The sequence below is a fragment of the Microcaecilia unicolor genome, chromosome 2, assembly GCF_901765095.1.
Source record: "Microcaecilia unicolor chromosome 2, aMicUni1.1, whole genome shotgun sequence".
In the NCBI taxonomy this organism is placed as follows: domain Eukaryota; kingdom Metazoa; phylum Chordata; class Amphibia; order Gymnophiona; family Siphonopidae; genus Microcaecilia; species Microcaecilia unicolor.
Genome location: NC_044032.1, coordinates 598,008,656 through 598,030,713, shown reverse-complemented (window position 1 = coordinate 598,030,713; position 22,058 = coordinate 598,008,656). Strand labels below are relative to the sequence as shown.

Genomic DNA, 22,058 nt, shown 5'->3' with positions numbered 1-22,058 from the left:
ACGCAATCTTTTTTTTTCAGAGTTCCTCTTTGCCTTCCTTTTCAGCGCTTTGCATTTGACTTGCCATTCCTTATCCTGTTTCTTTCAGTCGGTTCCTTCTTCCATTTTCTGAAGGATTTTCTTTTAGCTCTAATAACTTCCTTCACCTCACTTTTTAACCATGCCAACTGTCATTTGGTTTTCCTTCCTGCTTTTTTAATATATGGAATATATTTGGCCTGAGCTTCCAGGATGGTATTTTTGAACAGCATCCACGCCTGATGTAAATTTTTGACCTTTGCAGCTGCTCTTCTAAGTTTTTTTTTTTTTCACTGTTCTCATTTTATCATAGTCTCATTTTTGAAAGTTAAACGTTAACGTATTGGATTTCCTGTGTTTGCGGGCTGGGGGGAGGGAATGGGCTGGGGGGAGAGAATGTGAGGGTTTTTTTAAAGGGCTCGAAGGGGGCTTAGAACAAAACAAGTTATTCGGGCGCTGGCAGATATTCAGTGCTAGCACCCACATAGCTAAGTGGCCTAATTTAGGACAGCTTTTACCTCGGGCTCCTCCGTAACAGTACCCGCTGTCCCGCCTGCTTTTTTAATGAGCTGTCAGAGGTGATATTCAGCGGCACTGCCTAGTTTAGTGCCGCTGAATATTGGGGGTTAGGCAGCCCTAGGGGATTTAAGCGGGCTGGAGACTCTCCTACCTGCTTAAATCCCTTTGGATATTGGCCCAAGTGTAGCTGAATGTAACTCATCTTGAGCTACCTATTCGAAAAAGATGTGACCAAAATCCAAATAAATAAAAACTTACACATTCTGCATAAGAGACCTCTTCAAATCTGTCTTGGTCATTGCTTACCAAGGGCTTGCCTGGTTAACAGCCTCAGGGCTTAGAGAAGATGTCTGTTCCAAGTAGGCTGATGTCCTTGTACAACCTTTTCAGGAAGAAAGTTAAAGAAACTGAGGCATCAAAGACCACTGCACCACCCTTCAGCAGCATTTGTGTGCTCTAGTCTCAGAGCCGACATCTTTTAGACATATATACATCAGTCGGTATAGAAGAAGTTTCTTGTTTAGAAGAAGCAGCTTTATCTTCTTAACTCAACATGCTCAGTAGCCCCAGTAGCAGGCATATTGCAGGCCCCATCAGAGAGACAGGAGGCAAGCTAAGCAAATGACTCCCGCTAAATCCAAAGAGATTTCTTCATCTTGGGTGAAGCACCAACTCAAGAGAACTCGTGTCCTATACTAAGTGCTTCCTTATCCCAAATAAGTTGGGAGCACTGCAGCCCATATTGGACCTCAGGGACCTCAACCTCTTTTTGATAAAAGGGTCATTATGCTCATATTAGCCCTCTCCTCAAGTCACTTCATTGGCTCCCTATCTGTTTCTGCATTCAGTTCAAACTCCTCTTACTGACTTACAAATACATTCACTCTGCAGCTCCTCAATACCTCTCCACTCTCATCTCTCCCTACACTCCTCCCCGGGAACTCCGCTCATTGGGCAAATCTCTCTTATCTGCGTTCTTCTCCTCCACCGCTAACTCCAGACTCCGTTCCTTCTATCTTGCTGCACCGTATGCCTGGAATAAATTTCCTGAGCCGGTACGCCAAGCCTCATCTCTGGCCATCTTCAAATCTAGGCTAAAAACCCACCTCTTCGATGCTGCTTTTAACTCCTAAACCTAAACCTTCAACTGTCCCCTATCCCTGATATGTCCTGTCTGTTCTAACCCTTATCCCTTAGTTGTCCTGTCTGTCTGTCATAATTAGATTGTAAGCTCTATTGAGCAGGGACTCTCTCCATGTTTAAGTGTGAAGCGCTGCTTACGTCCGGTAGCGCTATAGAAATGATTAGTAGTAGTAGTATAAAAGAAGAGTTCAGAATGAACATTCTACCCACCATATTCCCAAACTTCACCAAGGAGGACTGACTGTGCTCACTAGATCTCATGAATATATATGATCATATATTAATTCACCCAAGCTTCAGAAAGTTTCTTTGCTTTACCCTGCACACTGACTGTCTTCAATACAAGATCCTTCTTTTCAGACTTCACTCAGTTTTCAAGGCCCTGCACCAGCCCAGCACCCATAACCTTGAGATGAGATAAGAAGAAAGATTTGGTCTTATTGGAGGAGAGGGGTGTAATAGAGGGTGAAGGAGAGCAATGCCAAGGGAGGGGCGATTATTGTGAGAGTCTTGCTTTGGTTTTAAAACCAAATTTCCCAGGGTTTATGGGTCCTGAAGCAGGGGGGTAGGCGACTTAATAGAGAGAATTTGGTATGTTAAAAAGTACTGGTCCCAGTACAGATCCTCAGGGTATTCTACTGTTTACCTTTCTGCACTGGAAACTTGTTCATTTAACCCTTTAGTGTCCAATGTCCCCATCAATCTGTTCCCATATGGCTTAATATGGGAAAATTGGACACTAAAGGGTTAACCCCACTCTGTTTTCTGTCTTTTAACCATTTACCAATTGGGAATAAGATAGTGCCTTCTATTCCATGACATTTAATTTTCACAAGGGCGTCTTATGAGGGAGTTCATCAAGTGTGTTCTGAAAATCCATCAACTGCCTCACCCTCTTCCACATGTTTATTAATCTAACAGATTGGTAAAACAAGACTTCCCTTTGCTAAATCCATATTGACTCTGATCCACTAGCAGGCTTATTTTCGAAAGAGAAGGGCGCCCATCTTTCGACACAAATTGTGAGATGGGCATTCTTCTCCCAGGGTCATCCAAATTGGCATAATCGAAAGCCGATTTTGGGCGTCCTCAACTGTTTTCCATCGCGGGGATAACCAAAGTTCATGGGGGCGTGTCGGAAGCATAGCGAAGGCGGGACTGGGGCATGATAACACATGGGCGTCCTCGGCCGATAATGGAAAAAAGAAGGGCGTCCCTGACGAACACTTGGCTGACTTTACTATGTCCTTTTTATTTTACGACCAAGCCACAAAAATGTGCCTTAAATGACCAGATGACCACCGAAGGGAATCGGGGATGACCTACCCCTACTCCCCCAGGGGTCACTAACCCCCTCCCACCCTAAAAAAAAATTTTAAATATTTTTTCCAGCCTCTATGCCAGCCTCAATATCATACCCAGCTTCGTGACAGCAGTATGCAGGTCCCTGGAGCAGTTTTAGTGGGTACTGCAGTGCACTTCAGGCAGACCCAGGCCCATCCCCCCCACCTGTTAAACTTGTGGTGGTAAATGTGAGCCCTCCAAAACCCACCACAAACCCACTGTACCCACATCTAGGTGCCCCCCTCCATCCCTAAGGGCTATGGTAGTGGTGTACAGTTCTGAGGAGTGGGTTTTGGGGGGCTCAGCACACAAGGTAAGGGAGCTATGCACCTGGGAACCTGGGAGCTTTTTCTGAAGTCCACTGCAGTGCCCCCTAGGGTGCCCTGGCATGTCAGGGGGACCAGTGCACTACGAATGCTGGCTCCTCCCACGACCAAATGGCTTGGATTTGGTTGTTTCTGAGATGGGCGTCCTCAGTTTCATTATGGCCGAAAGTCTGGGATGACCATCTCTAAGGTGGACCTAAATTTAGCGATTTGGGCATCCCCGACTGTATTATCGAAACGAAAGATGGACGCCCATCTTGTTTCGATAATACGGGTTTCCCCGCCCCTTTGCGGGGACGTCTTGCGAGGACGCCCTCAGGAAAACTTGGGCGACCCGTTCGATTATGTCCCTCCACAGCTTAAGCCATGTTTTAAACATTTTTTATTTTCAATTTTGCTTGACACTCAGGCTCATTGGGTTTTCTGAGTCTCCCTGCATCCTTAAAATTAAAAAAATGACATTACATTGTTTACCTTTCAGTGTTTTGATACTATGGCTGGTTTTAATGATAGGTTACAGACTGAATTTTTAAGTGTCCATATTTGTTTGAGAACTAGATTTGTAAACATTTAACACTGAGAGGCTTATAAGGACTCCACATCTTTAAAAAGAACTCAGGTGTCCTTGAGTCATCATGAGCAGGTCTTAGTAAGTATACTTAAAATAGTTTGATTTCTAAATGACGTTGATTCCTTCTCAAATAATTATTTTTAGCAGAATCTGGTGACTTCCATAAGAATTTTGGATGCCTTGCACTACATGAAACATGAAATGAGAGTTGAAAATCTAGAGAATGTAAAACAACCGCTTTTCAGCAGATTAAAGTCTGATATTGAGCTTCTGCTCTGTCAGCTCAGTAATCCAACCACATTACTAGGTTGTATACCCAGCTCTACTACCATGGTTCTTGGCTTGGGGAAACTAAGCAGGCGGCGTTTCCTGAGAGGAATCTCAGTAGCAACACCTGACTGACTTAAGGTTTAAGTTTAATAATACAGTGCAATCCGCTTAAGTGCAAGGGTCTGGGACCAAAGAAATACATGCAGTTAACTGGAGCGTGCACTTAACCGTTGTGACCCGAAAAAGAAGCTTGACATCTGATAAACATATGTATAGTACTGTTTTATACGTACAGTATACAGACGTTAGGCTTACTTGAAGTAATCAGTCATAGTCCTCTGTACACTCTTGTCTGTGAGTTCCATAGACTACGTCTGCCAGATGGCAAAAACTGTCATAGCACTGATATCCAGTGGCCTCCAGATAGGCCCGCACGGTGTTGAGACTCTCTAGCGCTCTTGCAAAAGTGACAGGAGGTTGTTGAATTTTGTTAGCATCTGTTTCATTAGCCATTGCTTGCATGAAGGCGCATATCTGGACATCAGTGCTGTCGTCAGCTGTTTGTAGATCGTAATCAACAGTGATGAAACTCCTCTTCAGTAACACCGGCTGGGATGTCAATAGCCTGTTCATCTGACGCGTTTGCAACAGCTGCATCTGTTCCGTCCATCTACACATCCCTAACAAAGCTTGCCCGCTTGTAGCAGTTCACAATGGTTGCCTATGTAACATGATTCCAGGCTTCTTTCTGCATATGTGGGGAATCCAACAGTGATAGATTAAGAGCCAGTTCAACAGCACGTTTATCCTTGCCAGTCTGGTCATCCATAACGCTCATCAGACAACATAGCACAAGAGCCCGATAATGTTGTTTGAAATTGGCTATTATGCCCTGATCCATAGGTTGGATCAGAGAGGTAGTGTTTGGTGGTAGGAAGACCACCTTGACGTTAGACAGCCTGACATCATCCCTGTGTGCAGCACAATTATCACAAAGCAACAAAATCTGACGCTTTTGTGCCCGCATTCTAGTGTCTAACTTCTTTAGCCACTGCTTCCAAATTTCCCTAGTCATCCATGAATTTGCGTTAGCCTCGTGTGACACAGAAAGTCGCTTAACATTCTTGAAGCAATGGGGCTGTTTGCTCTTTCCAATGACGAGTGATTCCAGCTTCTCACTCCCATCCATATTGCAGCAAAGGAGGATCGTCAGTCGGTCCTCCGACGTTTTACTTCCTGTAGTTTCGGTTTGTTTGAATGCAAGTGTTCCATCAGGAATCGCTCGCCAGTAGAGTCCGTTTTTGTCAGCATTGAAAATGTCATGAGGTGCAAACTCGTTCAAGATGGTAGGAAGAACTGAAACAACCCAATTCTCAGCACCAAAGTCATCAGCGTCTTGTTTTTCACCATGCTGTTTCTTGAATTTTATGTTGTTCTCTCCTTCCATCTTTTCAACCATCAAACAGTGGCTTTCAGTTAGTCCAAGCCTTTCAGCTAGCTGGTTAGCTTTCTCCATAAGCAGTGGACCACTGACAGGAAACTGTTTGCTCCTGACTCGAGAAAACCACCAAAGAAGAGCATCTTCTATCTCCTCAGCTTTTCCCGCCCATTTTCGTTTCCGGTGTGGATTTGTATTGTTTTGCGAGTCTTCCAGAAGCTGGTCTTTCTGCTTCAAGATACATGAAATTTGACTGGGATTGACACCATATTCTTTAGCAATAGATACTTGACTTTGTTTGTTTTCTAATTTTTTAAGAACTTCTATTCGTTCAGCCAGTGTTAGTCTTACAGTTGCGTGATGATGACGACTCCAGTGTACACTCTAACAACATTCTTTTGCTTATTCTGCCTGTGGCAGTTAACCAACAAGATTTCAAATTTAACGCCCCTTTGTCACGTGCCAATCGACTTCCATATTCCGTGTGCATGCTTATGCAGAATCTTTCCTGCAGAGGAGCGGTCTTAAACCATGCATATAAGCGAATCTTGCATTTATTAGTGGTGCGCTAAACCTAAGTTTGTCCCCATAGAAATTGATGGTACCAAAAATGGGACCGAAGTACGGCATGCAGTTAAACAGAGCATGCGCTTATCCGACGTGCACTTAAATGGAGTGCACTGTATGTGTATGTAGTTTAAATACTTTGGAGCCCTTTAATTTGTAGGTCATTGCTCTATTTTTAAAGTATATTTCCCTGAGTCAGTGTTTTTGTTGGTTTTGTTATACCACCACTGGACTCCTACATCTTAATACCAGAAAATCAGAGCACATTGTTACTGGCAGAAAAACACACATAGGGCAATTCTATAACTGGGCACCTGCAGTTATGCGCACCTAAGTGCAAAGAGTATTGGTGCTTAACATGAATAATTGCTCTATGTGCTGTTCTATAAGGTAGCAAATAAGTGCATGGAGGGGCATTTTTGAAAGGACGGCCAAGTCAGAATAGAGATGTGCAGCTTATAACGTCCAAAATGGGCATCCATTGCATGTGTATTTTCCAACAGGAAATATAACAGGATTTCCTGTGCAAAAATACGTGAGATGGAGGTCCGTGGGCTGAGGACGTCCAGCATGAACAAACCAGGATGTCCAGTTTATGAACAGCAAAAAAGCAGGGACATAGATGTCTGTCAGCATTCTTAGAAGAATGGCCACTTAGACATCCCTACAGAGCAGAGGGGCAGCCTAGAAGTTAGTGCAGTGGACTGTAAACCAAGGGGACCAGATTCAAATTTCACTGTAACTCTTATTTTGTAATTGTGAGCCCTCGAGGAACAGAAAAATACACCAGGTGGCTTATATATTTAGGTACAGTAGATATTTTTTTCTGTTTCTGGAGGGTTTACAATATATATGGGAAGAAACGCCCAAGTCTAAAAAGAAGGACGTCCTAAGGTAGACCTGTTTCAGTCACGTCCAGGGTACAAAAAGGTGCTCTGCTTGTGCAGCTGACCACTAGAGGGATTAAGGCATGTCATGTCCTTAATCTCCCAGTGGTTGTTGTCTCCTTTCCTCTCCCTGAAAGTGAAACTGAAAATGGATATCAGGGTCTATGACAGCGTTCTTAGTATGTCTGAGGAGTAGCCTAGTGAAGGTTAGTGCTGTGGACGTTAAACCAAGGTAACCAGGTTAACTTTTTTTTTCTGGAGGGTCCTGATTTTTGGGCCTTCTCTAGTAGAGCTGTACCAAATAACATATTTTACTATTCAGTTGAATACGAATTATGAAAAATATTATTTGGCCAAATACGAATAATGGGCATTGAGCTTTAACATAACAAATGAAAGAAGCAATGTGAAATCAGAGTTCAAATGTTTGTTTCGTTAGGATTTAGCACAGTAGAGCCCTCAGATTATTCGTATTTGAATTAAAAGCCTATTTGGCCAAATATGAATAATGTATTCGGGGTCAGATTGAATTAAATATGAATATTTGATGTAGCCCTAGTCTCTAGTCCCACACAAAACATGGCCCCTTGCTATTTGGATGTGCTGCAGTATTGGAGATCCCTTTTCTGCCTTTGCAAAATCGGGGTTTTGACGTTTCAAGAACATAGACATCCATATGCTTCGAAAATGAGCTGCTCTTGTATAACTACAAGAGGTGCATACACATGGGAGGAGCATGGGCATGTTTCCAATATATGCATGTAACTTATAGAATTATAGGTTTCACACGTTGATTGCCATTGGCCTGACATAAATGGTCATGCCTAAATATTAACATCGGCTTAATTCTTTGACCGAAGTTAATATATATAGTTCATTTAAGGAGATGTTGCCTCACGAAGCCCCCGGCTAAATTATAATACAAGCTCATGGGGGCTGGACTGCTTCATCATTGGCAACACCCCTACATATTTAGAGCAGCCTATCACAATCATATGTATTAATCCTCTTTTTTTCTTTTTATATAAATTTTTCTCTTAAACATATGATGGACAAACGTAAAGTTAAACGTGACATCAAGGTTACTTAGCTTTTTGCCAGGTCCCAACCTTCTTAAGTTAGTACATGCTGAACGCGACCAAGACCAACAATGGCCACCGTTTCGTTGCCTGCCTCAGGGTCATATGGTCTGCGTCTCAGCTGAAGGATCAACCTTTTTATAACGGACCAAAAGGTTGATCCTTCAGCTGAGACGCAGACCATATGACCCTGAGGCAGGCAACGAAACGGTGGCCATTGTTGGTGCGAAGGTGGCGGACCTCACGCGTCACCTAGATAGGATTTTATATAGTGCTGGGGAGGAGACGGCTGTCTTGGTACATGTGGGTACTAATGACATAGGAAAATGTGGGAGAGAGGTTCTGGAAGCAAAATTTAGGCTCTTAGGTAGAAAGCTGAAATCCAGATCCTCCAGGGTAGCATTTTCTGAAATGCTACCTGTGCCACGCGCAGGGCCCAAGAGACAGGCAGAGCTCCAGAGTCTCAATGCGTGGATGAGACGATGGTGCAGGGAGGAGGGCTTTAGATTTGTTAGGAACTGGGCAACATTCTGGGGAAGGGGGAGCCTATTCCGAAAGGATGGGCTCCATCTTAACCAGAGTGGGACCAGGCTGCTGGCATCGGCGTTTAAGAAGGAGATAGAGCAGCTTTTAAACTAGAAATGGGGGGAAGGCCGACAGTTGCTCAAAAGAGCATGGTTCGGGATAAGGTATCTTTCAAAGATATCACCATAACAGGGAAGATAGAGTATCCTGATAGTGAGGTTGCAAAAGAGATTGTAGTAGATCGGGTATCTTTAAATAACAATAAAAATCAGACAAAAGATTGCCAATTAATACTGTCAAGTACTAAGCATGATGTACTTAGGAACAACAAACATAGTTTGAAATGTCTATATGCGAATGCCAGGAGCCTAAGAAATAAGATGGGGGAGTTGGAATATATTGCACTAAATGAAAAATTAGATATAATAGGCATCTCTGAGACCTGGTGGAAGGAGGATAACCAGTGGGACACTGTCATACCGGGGTACAAATTATATCGTAGTGATAGGGTGAATCGGATTGGTGGAGGGGTAGCATTGTATATTAACGAGAGCCTTGAATCAAATAGATTGAAAATTCTGCAGGAAACAAAACACTCCTTGGAATCACTGTGGATTGAAATTCCATGTGCAAAGGGGAAAAGGATAGTGATAGGAGTGTACTACCGTCCGCCTGGCCAGGACGAACAGACGGATGCGGAAATGTTAAAGGAAATCAGGGACGCAAACAAACTGGGCAACACAATAATAATGGGGGATTTCAATTACCCGCATATAGACTGGGTTAATGTAACATCTGTACACGCAAGGGACATAAGATTTCTTGATGAAATCAAGGACAGCTTCATGGAACAGCTAGTTCAGGAGCCGACAAGAGAAGGAAAAATACTAGACTTAGTCCTTAGTGGTGCTCATGATCTAGTGCAGGGGGTAACGATACGAGGGCCGCTTGATAACAGTGATCATAATATGATCGGTTTTGATATTGGCATTGAAGGAAGTGAAACTAGGAAATCAAGTATGCTAGCGTTTAACTTTAGAAAAGGTGATTACGACAAAATGAGAAAAATGGTGAAAAAAAGACTGAAAGGAGCAGCCCGCAGAGTAAAAAACTTGCATCAGGCATGGATGCTGTTTAAAAACACCATCCTGGAGGTTCAGGACAAATATATTCCACGTATTAGAAAAAAGGGAAAAAAGACTAAACGTCAGCCGGCGTGGCTAAACAGTAAGATAAAGGAAATCATTAGAGCCAAAAAACAATCCTTCAGAAAGTGGAGAAGAGAACCAACTGAAAGTAACAGGATAGATCATAAGGAATGCCAAGCCAAATGCAAAGCGGAGATAAGGAGGGCAAAAAAGGACTTTGAGAAGAAATTAGCGTTGGAAGCAAAAATACATAGTAAAAATTTTTTTAGATACATTAAAAGCAGGAAACCGGCCAAAGAGTCGGTTGGGCCGCTGGACGAAAATGGTGTTAAAGGGGCGATCAAGGAGGACAAAGCCGTAGCGGAGAAATTAAATGAATTCTTTGCTTCGGTCTTCACCGAGGAGGATTTGGGGGGGACACCGGTGCCGGAAAGAATATTTGAAGCGGGGGAGTCGGAGAAACTAAACAAATTCTCTGTAACCTTGGAGGATGTAATGGGTCAGTTCAGCAAGCTGAAGAGTAGTAAATCACCGGGACCTGATGGTATTCATCCCAGAGTATTAATAGAACTAAAAAATGAACTTGCGGAGCTACTGTTAGAAATATGCAATCTGTCCCTAAAATCGAGTGTAATACCGGAAGACTGGAGGGTAGCCAATGTTACTCCGATTTTTAAGAAGGGTTCCAGAGGAGATCCGGGAAATTATAGACCGGTGAGTCTGACGTCGGTGCCGGGCAAGATGGTGGAGGCTATTATTAAGAATAAAATTGCAGAGCATATACAAAAACATGGACTGATGAGACAAAGTCAGCACGGATTTAGTGAAGGGAAGTCTTGCCTCACCAATCTAATGCATTTTTTTGAGGGGGTAAGCAAACATGTGGACAATGGGGAGCCGGTTGATATTGTATATCTGGATTTTCAGAAGGCGTTTGACAAAGTGCCGCACGAAAGACTCCTGAAGAAATTGCAGAGTCATGGAATCGGAGGTAGGGTATTATTATGGATTAAGAACTGGTTGAAAGATAGGAAGCAGAGAGTAGGATTGCGTGGCCAGTATTCTCAGTGGAGGAGGGTAGTTAGTGGGGTCCCGCAGGGGTCTGTGCTGGGTCCGTTGCTTTTTAATGTATTTATAAATGACCTAGAGATGGGAGTAACTAGCGAGGTAATTAAATTCGCCGATGACACAAAATTATTCAGGGTCGTCAAGTCGCAGGAGGAATGTGAACGATTACAGGAGGACCTTGCGAGACTGGGAGAATGGGCGTGCAAGTGGCAGATGAAGTTCAATGTTGACAAGTGCAAAGTGATGCATGTGGGTAAGAGGAACCCGAATTATAGCTACGTCTTGCAAGGTTCCACGTTAGGAGTTACGGATCAAGAAAGGGATCTGGGTGTCGTCGTCGATGATACGCTGAAACCTTCTGCTCAGTGTGCTGCTGCGGCTAGGAAAGCGAATAGAATGTTGGGTGTTATTAGGAAGGGTATGGAGTCCAGGTGTGCGGATGTTATAATGCCGTTGTATCGCTCCATGGTGCGACCGCACCTGGAGTATTGTGTTCAGTACTGGTCTCCGTATCTCAAAAAAGATATAGTAGAATTGGAAAAGGTACAGCGAAGGGCGACGAAAATGATAGTGGGGATGGGACGACTTTCCTATGAAGAGAGGCTGAGAAGACTAGGGCTTTTCAGCTTGGAGAAGAGACGGCTGAGGGGAGATATGATAGAAGTGTATAAAATAATGAGTGGAATGGATCGGGTGGATGTGAAGCGACTGTTCACGCTATCCAAAAATACTAGGACTAGAGGGCATGAGTTGAAGCTACAGTGTGGTAAATTTAAAACGAATCGGAGAAAATTTTTCTTCACCCAACGTGTAATTAGACTCTGGAATTCGTTGCCGGAGAACATGGTACGGGCGGTTAGCTTGACGGAGTTTAAAAAGGGGTTAGATAGATTCCTAAAGGACAAGTCCATAGACCGCTATTAAATGGACTTGGAAAAATTCCGCATTTTTAGGTATAACTTGTCTGGAATGTTTTTACGTTTGGGGAGCGTGCCAGGTGCCCTTGACCTGGATTGGCCACTGTCGGTGACAGGATGCTGGGCTAGATGGACCTTTGGTCTTTCCCAGTATGGCACTACTTATGTACTTATGTTATCTTGATATCTCCTCCATATGTATATGCACTAGTTGATGATAGAACTAGAAGGAGATCACCTTCATATTTTTTCTTATAACATGCCTAAATATTGGCATGCCAATTTGAGTTTACACTATTATTCTATAATGACATCTTGGTGCACAGATGCCGTTATAGAATTGGCATGCAGCACGTGGCATTGGAGCACCTAACTGAAGGTAGCGCTGTAGAATTGCCACCAGAATAAAAGATTATTAGCTGCCTTACATTTACGTACTTCTGTGTGGTTTTTTGAATGAAACTTTTTTCTCAGAAACTTTGACTAACTTGTGTGGTGGTTTCGCTTCTGGGTTGTCTCGGTTATTCTGTCAAGTGTTTTACCTTCTTTCTCTCGGCTCATTTGTTCACCTATATTAATATCCAATTTTACATCAGATGGTTTATTACCATTCATATAACTAGCTTTGTGAAGGGACTTAGAGATCTGAATTGCAAAAGTTTTAGACTTTGGGCAGAGATATATATAAAGTGGTGTTAGTGATTGTGTTGCAGTATGTATTTTTGTTGTTGTTTGGAATTTTATAATTGAATGTTACTTTTGTTTCTCTCCACCGTGCTTATGGCCCCTTGATTGCTGCTTCCCCTGCAGCAAGGTCATTTGTGTTTTACTGATTAAGACAGAATATCTGCTTATACATCTTGATAGTGGTCTTAGAGAGATCCATGCAGCATTTTTCTTTGCTTTCAGCAATTTCCCAAGCCATTATAAAGATGCTTGAGCAGTTTCTCCGTTCCGTTCCCAGATGATTTTGCTGTCTTAGGTTGGTTTTATATAGTTGTTGGTATAGTTCCAGAGCAGTTAGCAGAGGGTTGGCTGATAGCTGTGACCTGCAGTGATGTAGTCATGCCGTCCATTTGTGTGGATGGAGGTATGGCCTGCTGGTTAGAGCACTGGTCTTGACATCCAGAGGTTGCAGGTTCAAATCCCACTACTGCTCCTTGTGATCTTGGGCAAGTCACTTAATCCTCCATTGCCTCTGGTACAAACTTAGGGAGTCTTTTACTAAGCCACAGTAGCATTTTTAGCCTGTGCTAGAAATCAGTTTGCTGTAAATGCTGAGATTACCATAGGAATATAATGGGCGCCTCGGTGTTTACCGGCAGCTGATTTCTACCGCAAACTAAAAACGCTACCGCAGCTTAGTAAAAGACCCTCTTAAATTGTGAGCCCTCGAGGGACAGGGAAATACCCAGTGTACCAGAATGTAACTCACCTTGAGCTACTGCTGAAAAGGTGTGAGCAAAATCTAAATATATACATTTGTCAATTTGATGGCTGTGTGATGGGAATCAATAGTGCAACATCCTAGTGTAGCTGGTTTAAAAATGTGAGGATGACTACATAGGATTTGCAAAATCACTGAGGGAAAGGAAGCAGTAGAATTAGGTGATCGACTTAGGAGCAAGGTCAGGAAATGCTTTTTCACTGAGAGTGGTGGATGCCTGGCATGCTGTCCCGGAGAAGGTAGTGGTCACAAAAACAGAAAACACATTTTAAAAAGAGTGGTGTAAATACTGAGGATACCTAGCAAGAAAGGGGATGGAAACCAAGCATTGAGTTCTTCACTACAGAATTTATTTATTTGTTACATTTGTATCCCACATTTTCCCACCTAAGGAATGGATCCTAATGAGCTTAGCCGAGATTGGGTGGCAGAGCCGATGGCGGGAGGCGGAGATGGTGCTGGACAGACTTATACGGTCTGTGCCAGAGCCGGTGGTGTGAGGCGGGACTGGTGGTTGGGAGGCGGGGATAGTGCTGGGCAGACTTATACGGTCTGTGCCAGAACTGGTGGTGGGAGGCGGGGCTGGTGGTTGGGAGGCGGGGATAGTGCTGGGCAGACTTATATGTCCGGAAAAGGACAGGTACAAATCAAGGTAAGGTATACACAAAAAGTAGCACATGTGAGTTTATCTTGTTGGGCAGACTGGATGGACCGTGCAGGTCTTTTTTCTGCCGTCATTTACTATGTTACTATGTTACTATTTGCAGGCTCAATGTGGCTTACATAGTACCATAAAGGCATTCGCCAAGTCCGGTAGAGAAACAAATACAAAGGTGATATTGTGGTCGAATAAAGGTACATGTATTTCAAGTATAGTGAGGGTTGAGGAGAGGAAAGGTTATATAGTGTCCATTATGAGCTTTGGTTTTGCTGTGTTGCAGAGTGTAGGTATTTATGTTGGGTCAGTGGGGTATGCCTTTTTGAATAGGTAGGTTTTTAGTGATTTCCTGAAGTTTAGGTGGTCGTAGGTCGTTTTCACATCTTTTGGCAATACGTTCCATAGTTGTGTGCTTATGTAGGAGAAGCTGAATGCGTAGGTTGCTTTGTATTTGAGTCCTTTGCAGTTTGGATAGTGGAGGTTTAGATATGTTCCAGATGATCTGGTTGTTTCTGATTGGTAGGTCTATGAGATTTGTCATGTATCCTGGGACTTGGCTGTAGATAATTTTGTGGACCAGGGTGCAGATTTTGAAGGTGATAGGTTCTTTGATTGGAAACCAGTGCAGTTTTTCTCAGAGGGGTTTGGCGCTATCAAATGACACGGGGATGGGGAACCGCAGTAACCATGGGGATGGGGACAGAGCTCGCGGGGATGGGGACAGAGCCCACAGGTACGGAGACAGGGGACAAACTTTGTCACCGTGTAATTTTCTACTTTGAAGCCTGTTAATCATCTTTATGCTGACGACACCCAGCTTTATCTCTCCACACCAGACATCACTGCGGAAACCCAGGCCAAAGTATCGGCCTGCTTATCCGACATTGCTTATCCGACAACCGCCACCTGAAACTGAACATGGCCAAGACCGAGCTCATTGTCTTTCCACCCAAACCCACTTCTCCTCTCCCTCCACTTTCTATTTCAGTCGATAACACCCTCATTCTCCCTGTCTCATCTGCCCGCAACCTCGAAGTCATCTTTAACTCCTACCTCTCCTTCTCTGCCCATATCCAGCAGACAGCCAAGACCTGTCGCTTCTTTCTCTATAACATCAGCAAAATTCGCCCTTTCCTCTCTCAGCACACCACCCGAACTCTCATCCACTCTCTCATTACCTCTCGCCTTGACTACTGCAACCTACTCCTCACTGGCCTCCCACTTAACCATCTATCCCCCCATCAATCCATTCAGAACTCTGCTGCGCATCTTATCTTCCACCTAGACCGATATGCTCATATCACCCCTCTCCTCAAGTCACTTCACTGGCTTCCGATCAGGTACCGCATACAGTTCAAGCTTCTCCTACTAACCTACAAATGCACTCAATCTGCAGCCCCTCACTACCTCTCTACCCTCATCTCCCCATACACTCCTACCCGTAACCTCCGCTCACAGGACAAATCCCTCCTCTCAGTACCCTTCTCCACCACCGCCAACTCCAGGCTCCACTCATTCTGCCTCGCCTCACCCTATGCTTGGAATAAACTCCATGAGCCCATAAGCCAAGCCCCTTCCCTACCCATCTTCAAATCCTTGCTCAAAGCCCACCTCTTCAATGTTGCTTTCGGCACCTCACCATTGTACCTCTATCCAGGAAATCTAGGCTGCTTCAATCTTGATTGACTGCACTTTTTGTCCTTTAGATTGTAAGCTACTTTGAGCAGGGACTGTCCTTCTTTGTTAATTGTACAGTGCTGCGCAACCCTGGTAGCGCTTTAGAAATGTTAAATAGTAGTAGTAGTGTTAATGAACTGGACTGTTATTTATGTTTAAGTGATGCCTACAAAGATATTTTGATTTTTTGGAAAAACAAGCAAACATACTGGCCACAACTAGCAAAATTTGCTTTTGGGATCCTGTACATCCTGCTACCAGCACATCTTCTAAGAAGACAACTTCTATTCCAGGAAGGACTGTTTAAGACAGGAGAGCTAGATTGAATCCTGAGATTGTTGATTTCTTGTTTGTTCACAGATTTAAAAAACATATTTTTCCCCTCTAGGGCATATAGAACGGGTTGTATTTTATACCCCTGGACATCTTAACAGTGTAAATTAGGATTCCTTGGTGTAGTAGAAATCACCTATTGTTGGGGTTGGAAGGGTTAGAGGGTGGTGGTGGGAAGGAGGGTTATTATAGCTGCTCGTTGTTGTTGTTCTCTATTTGTAATTTATACACAACAGTTGCACAGGATATTATTCCTTTTTATATTTTAATAAAAAGATTTAAATATAAAATCATAAGTGTTCGAGGCTTCTGCAGATGAGGACAGAGCCACGGGGACGGAGACAGAACCTGCGGGGATAGGGTGGGGACGGAGACAAACTTTGTCCCCGTGTCATTCTCTTTTCTTCACTCAAAATAGCAAATAAATGACTTTGTAGTTGTAAACAGGGTATGGGGTGAGGGAAAACCTGCATGGAATGGTAGTTACAACCCCAGAGAAAGGCATGGTGGGGCAATTTGTATGCAGGAACAGAGGAGGAGTGGCCTAGTGGTTAGGGTGGTGGACTTTGGTCCTGAGGAACTGAGTTCGATTCCCGGCACAGGCAGCTCCTTGTGACTCTGGGCAAGTCATTTAACCCTCCATTGCCCCATGTAAGCCGCATTGAGCCTGCCATGAGTGGGAAAGCGCAGGGTACAAATGTAACAAAAATAAATAAATAAAATAAAATCCTAAATGAAGGCCCTTTTGGGAGGTAAAATCTGTACAGAGAAGCAGTTACAGTCCTAAAGACTTTACTGGGCAGCCTGCATGGGCCAATTTGGTCTTCATCTGCTGTTACCATGGCTTTCTGGAAGGTTTAACTACCTTCATTAATATTACTGTTTCCTTTCAAATAGGCAAGGTTACAAGACATCTTTGGTCTTTTTTCTTTCATTTCATATTGCAGAGCCATTCCAGAATTAATTTGTTCATTTTTGAATTTTGTTCCAGAACTAATTACAAGACGCCATTGACATACACTTAAAAAAATGTATTTACTTTATTGATATTTTTTTCTGATTAAAATAGAACAGCACATTAATTTAGTTATTTCTTTTGGATGTGCATTATATACTGTAAAACATACAAACATTTAATTCAAAACATAAACCCCAGTCCCTTCCCCTTCTGGGACTCAATCCCCACAAAATTTATCGCAGCAATACAGCAATAATTACTCTCTGAATAACTATCCAAGAGTGAATCCATCTCTCCAAGGGAGAATTTACTCCACGATTAAGATGGACTTCATTCTTCTCCATTTAGTGTGAACAAAATGTGCAACAAGCACTGTTGAATTATTGAATATTGTGTATTTTTTCCTCTTTTATTTTTATTGATTTTTTTCCAATTAGCACAATTTACAGAATAGCATTTCTCATTTTAACAGTACAGATACCTTAATCTATATGATGGGTGTGAACAGTGGCATAGCCAGAAGGCAATTTTTGGGTGGGCCAAAAGGTTGGATTGGGTGGGCGCTAGAGAAACACCTGCCACCTTAAATAAATATAGATGCCTACAATATAAACTTTTGAAATAAGTGTTAGGGAACCATCTGAAGTGGTGTCTTTCAAGCAAGCAAAATGTCGGCTTGCTACCACAATTTTTCATCATTGGTATCCCATACAAACCACATACCGGCAGAAACTTTCACCTGCTCGGTCACAAGCAGACCACAGACCAACCCTCATCAATTACAGAATAAAGGACCAAAAATTAGAAATTTATTGATTTTTCTAAATTTCTATGCCACACTGTCTCAGCAATTCTAAGCAGGTCACAATTCAACACACACAATTTTAAAACATAAAGATCTTCCCTTCCCTACCACTCCCCTCCATCCATCACAGCAGCCTGGCATCAGCTTTTCCCTTCCCTACTCCCTATCCATCCCCATAGCTCAGCACCAACCCTTCCCTTCTCTACTTTACCCACACCCATCCTTCCCTGTAGGTCAGAATCAATCCTTCCCTTCCCCACCATCCATCCCATAGCTAAGCATCAACCCTATCCCACCACCCCACCCCTCCCTTAGGCCTAGCGTCAGCCCTGTCCTACTCCCTAACCACCCACATCCCATGGCATTAAATATAAGACTTTTTTTAAAAATGTCCTGGGCAATGCAGACCCCACCTTCGCACTGGTCTACCCAAAGAAAACCACCTACACTTTTTTTTTTATTTTATTTTAACGTAGGCACTGCAGAGACCATCTCCACCTAAAAACCCACCAAAATGAGAGAAATAGACAAATTATTTTAATTAACATGGGCACTATTAAAAAATTATTGTTGGTGAATTTCTGGGTGGGGATGAGCTCCTCATTGCCTAGGGCAAAAGAGATATATTTAATGATTAAAATATACCCTTTTTTTTTGCTATAGGCAGTGAAGTGTACACCCCCCACCCAGAAGCCCACCACCAGGGCCATCATTTTGATTACAAAAGTAATCAAAATGGTGGCTAGTGGTGAACTTATGGTTTGGGGGTGGATGCTTCACTGCCTAGGGCAAAAAAAGGTATATTTTAATCATTAAATATATCTCTTTTGCCCTAGGCAGTGAAGTGCTTACCCCGCCCAGAAGCTCACTACCAGCCAGCATTTTGAGTACAATTACTACATGACAAGTTAAAAAAATAAAAAAATATATATATATGTTTATTACCTGTCTCTTGTAGCTGTGTTGTGGGGCCATGGGGGAGTGCTACTACTACTGCTGCTGCTGTGGCTGTGATCGATTGACTCTACAAGAAGAGAACCGAATGAAAATCATAGACCTGGTTGGCAGGGCAGGTGAGGGCACCAGGCACAGGCAGGAGCACACAGTGTGAACTAAGGAGCCACACCCGTGACACAGCCAGGCCGGCAGCCTTTCCCATTTGGCACTGCGTGCGTCGTGGCACCATTGTGTCATGTGCACTTCGGGGCCGGGGGTGGGGGGGAGCAGGCAGTGCAGCTGAGCTGCGGTTGCTTAATATACATGAATAACAAAGCGTCCGTGAGACTTTAGCGCGAGATTATATGAGGTGCGGCGGTGGCGGCGTGGGATGGCAATGCAGGCAGCGCTGAGGAGGGCAAAGTTAGAAGAGTTGCCAGTGAGTGCCGACTGCTGAGACTGTCAAAAAGAAGCAGGTGGGAGGTAGCTGAGCAGGCCGCTGACACGATGGCAGAAACTAGGCTGTGGCTGCTCAGCTGCTGTAAAACTGGGTGGGCCTGGGCCCACCCGTAGCTACGCCCCTGGGTGGGAAGGGGGAGAGATAAGATATTTGAATTATTGAATACTATTTGAAAACAGCTGTAGTTATCCAGTGGACAGTGATGGTTATTGCACTCCACTGGAGCAAACCTACCATCCTTCTACACTGTACAAAAGAAGGGACAGTGGCTCATCTTTTTGGCTCCCATTGACCTTGTTATATTTAGTGCTGTTTATAAAGTGTATCATTCATGTAGCTGGTTTTGAGTGGACAAAATTAATTTTTTCATCAACATGAGCTAGCCATGTTGAACTCTCACTATACTAATTTGACCTACTCTTTAAAAATTGACATTTCTTTAATGGTGATTTTTTTTCCCAGAAATCATTGTTTCTAAAATGTAAATAAAGTTAGAAGAACTTATTATGTGGCACTGAATGATATTTTATATTTCTACAATATTTTGAAAAGATCTTGAAGACCGTTTGCTTTTTCACCATCTGAATCATTCACAAGTTGAATTTGAACACCCGTTTTTACATCCTGGAATTGATATAATTAGCTTGTTATGGGATAGAGCAAGGATTCTCAACCCGGTCCTCTGATGCACCCAGCCTGTCTGGTTTCTAAAGTGTTCAAAATGTATATGCATGAGATTAATTTGTATGTACTACCTTCCTCTTATGCACATTTCTCTTATTCATGTCCATTGTGGGTATGTCATGAGATATGGGTTAAGAACCCCTGAAGTAAAGAGAAAAAGAAGCAATTAACTTTGAGGTATGCAAAATGTGCTCTAATACATAAACTATATCCCCCTCATTCTATAACATGTCACTTATATTTATACATCTGTAGAATACTGCCATCCTTGCAGATAAGTTTACTTCCCACATAAATGGCAGCATTGTGCCTAATTGCGATTCTCTAAATATGTGTTCAACTGGCATAGCGTATAACTATAAGAGGGGCATTCACAGGGGGGAGGTTCATGGGTAGGGCACAGGTGGAGCCAACAATTACTCTGACAGTTTACAGAATACTGTAAACTGTGCCTTACTAAACTACCTCAACAACCCACCCAGCTATGAAAATCCACCTTCTATTCTTACCCGCCTATCACTTTTCTTTTTCTTTCCATACTTAATCTCTGTTCATTACTAATTGTATCTGATATCCTGGAATGACAATGTCATAACAAAACTCTGTAAGCCACATTGAGCCTGCAAATAGGTGGGAAAATGTGGGATACAAGTGCAATAAATAAATCAATAAAATAAATTGCCTGGGAGGTTACGAAGTACCACAGATTTATCTGTGTTTAAGAAACGGTTAAAAACTCATTTGTTCAAGGATTTTTCTCCTGATTCCTTAATTTTACTGCATTTGTGTGATTCTGTAGTGGAGTTTGTAATTTTTTTTTATTTTACTGTCCTATATAATAAATCTCATCTCCAATGTTTGAATGTGCCTGGGACCGTGCCTCCCTCGGAGGTGGTCTGCTAGGCAGGCACGCACTGACGTCAGTGACAGCTGATACCAAAGCAAGGGGAGGAGTAGGGAAACGCGGAGCGTGTTTCCCTACTCCTCCCCTGTGTTACGGCCCACTGAACCCTCCTTCCGCGACACTGTCAACCCCCCCCCCTTCTCGGCGAAAACCGTCCCCCGCCGCCGTCCAGTACCTGTGCTGACGGGGGACCCCAACCCCCATCAGCCGAAGTCCTTTGCTGGCCTTCGCGGCGTTGCTTCTTCAGTGATCTCTGGTTCAAGTTCCTCCTCGTGCGTCTGACGTCAGACGCACACAGAGGAACTTGAACACAAAATCATTGAAGAAGCAATGCCGCGAAGGCCAGCACAGGACTTCGGCTGACGGGGGTTGTGGTCCCCTGCTGTCAGCACAGGTACTGGATGGCGGCAGGGGACGGTTTTTGCCGAGAAGGGGGGTCGACTGGGTCGCAGATGGGAGGCAGAGTCTGGAACAGCAAGGGAGGGTGGGGGATGGCCTTGCTAGTGCCCGTTTCCTTCCTTTTTGAAATGGGCTTTTTTTAATAGTTTATATATGTTTTACTGTAAGCTGCCTAGAAATAGGCAGCCTATAAATGTTTTAAATATGTACTGACTGGTGCAAAAATACCCTATCAGGATGTTTCCCTATGCCCAGAAAACATGGTTGTGATATCTTTGGGTAAAGTAAAAGGTGGTATTCATTCTTTGTTTTGTTTTAAAAACATCATCCATATTGTCTAGTATTCTAGGTGGTGTGCAAATTCATTTATATAAAATCAATGCAATGTGCTGAAGAATAGTGTAAAAGGTCATATTCTGAAAATTTACAAATTAGGAAAAAGATGTTTGATCAATTTTACAATAGCTCTTGTGAAACTTTCCACTGTGTGGGTGCATTTGAGCTTGTCTCTCATACCCTCAGTGTTCATTAAAGAATCCTTTTTTTCAAAGTGAGAGTGGAGGCATATGGCAAATGTTTTTCAATCTTTCGACCTTTGAGACCTTCTGGGGGCCAAAATACAGTGGTGGCCGCAGGTTTGGAGCAGTGGGCAAGCAGCTGTAGGCTGGCTGTCAGCTATGAAGCACATAGCACAAGGATGGAGACAGAAACGGCATGAAATGGCTCCACCTGCAGGTGCCTTCTGCCTCCCCCCTTCCCCATTTAACTTCTGTACCACATGTAAGTGCAGCAGGACTTTTGCCAGTGTGGCCCCTTCTTGTGACATGTGTACCCCAGATTGAGAAACTCTAGTCTGTATTATTTTTCGTTGCCTCAGGACAAATAACTGTGCCAATAATCAGAAATGGACAATATAGTACAGGTGAGGGGTCATTAGGATTTTAGAGTAATGAGGAGGAATGAAGAAGTATCCTAAA

At 43.3% G+C, this 22,058-nt stretch overlaps 1 protein-coding gene across 2 annotated transcripts in view; it reads left to right on the top strand.

Moving 5' to 3' along the window:
* The window catches only part of KLHL2 (kelch like family member 2), a 240,173-nt gene that overhangs the window by 161,857 nt on the left and 56,258 nt on the right, over positions 1-22,058 (top strand). The window lies entirely within an intron of this gene.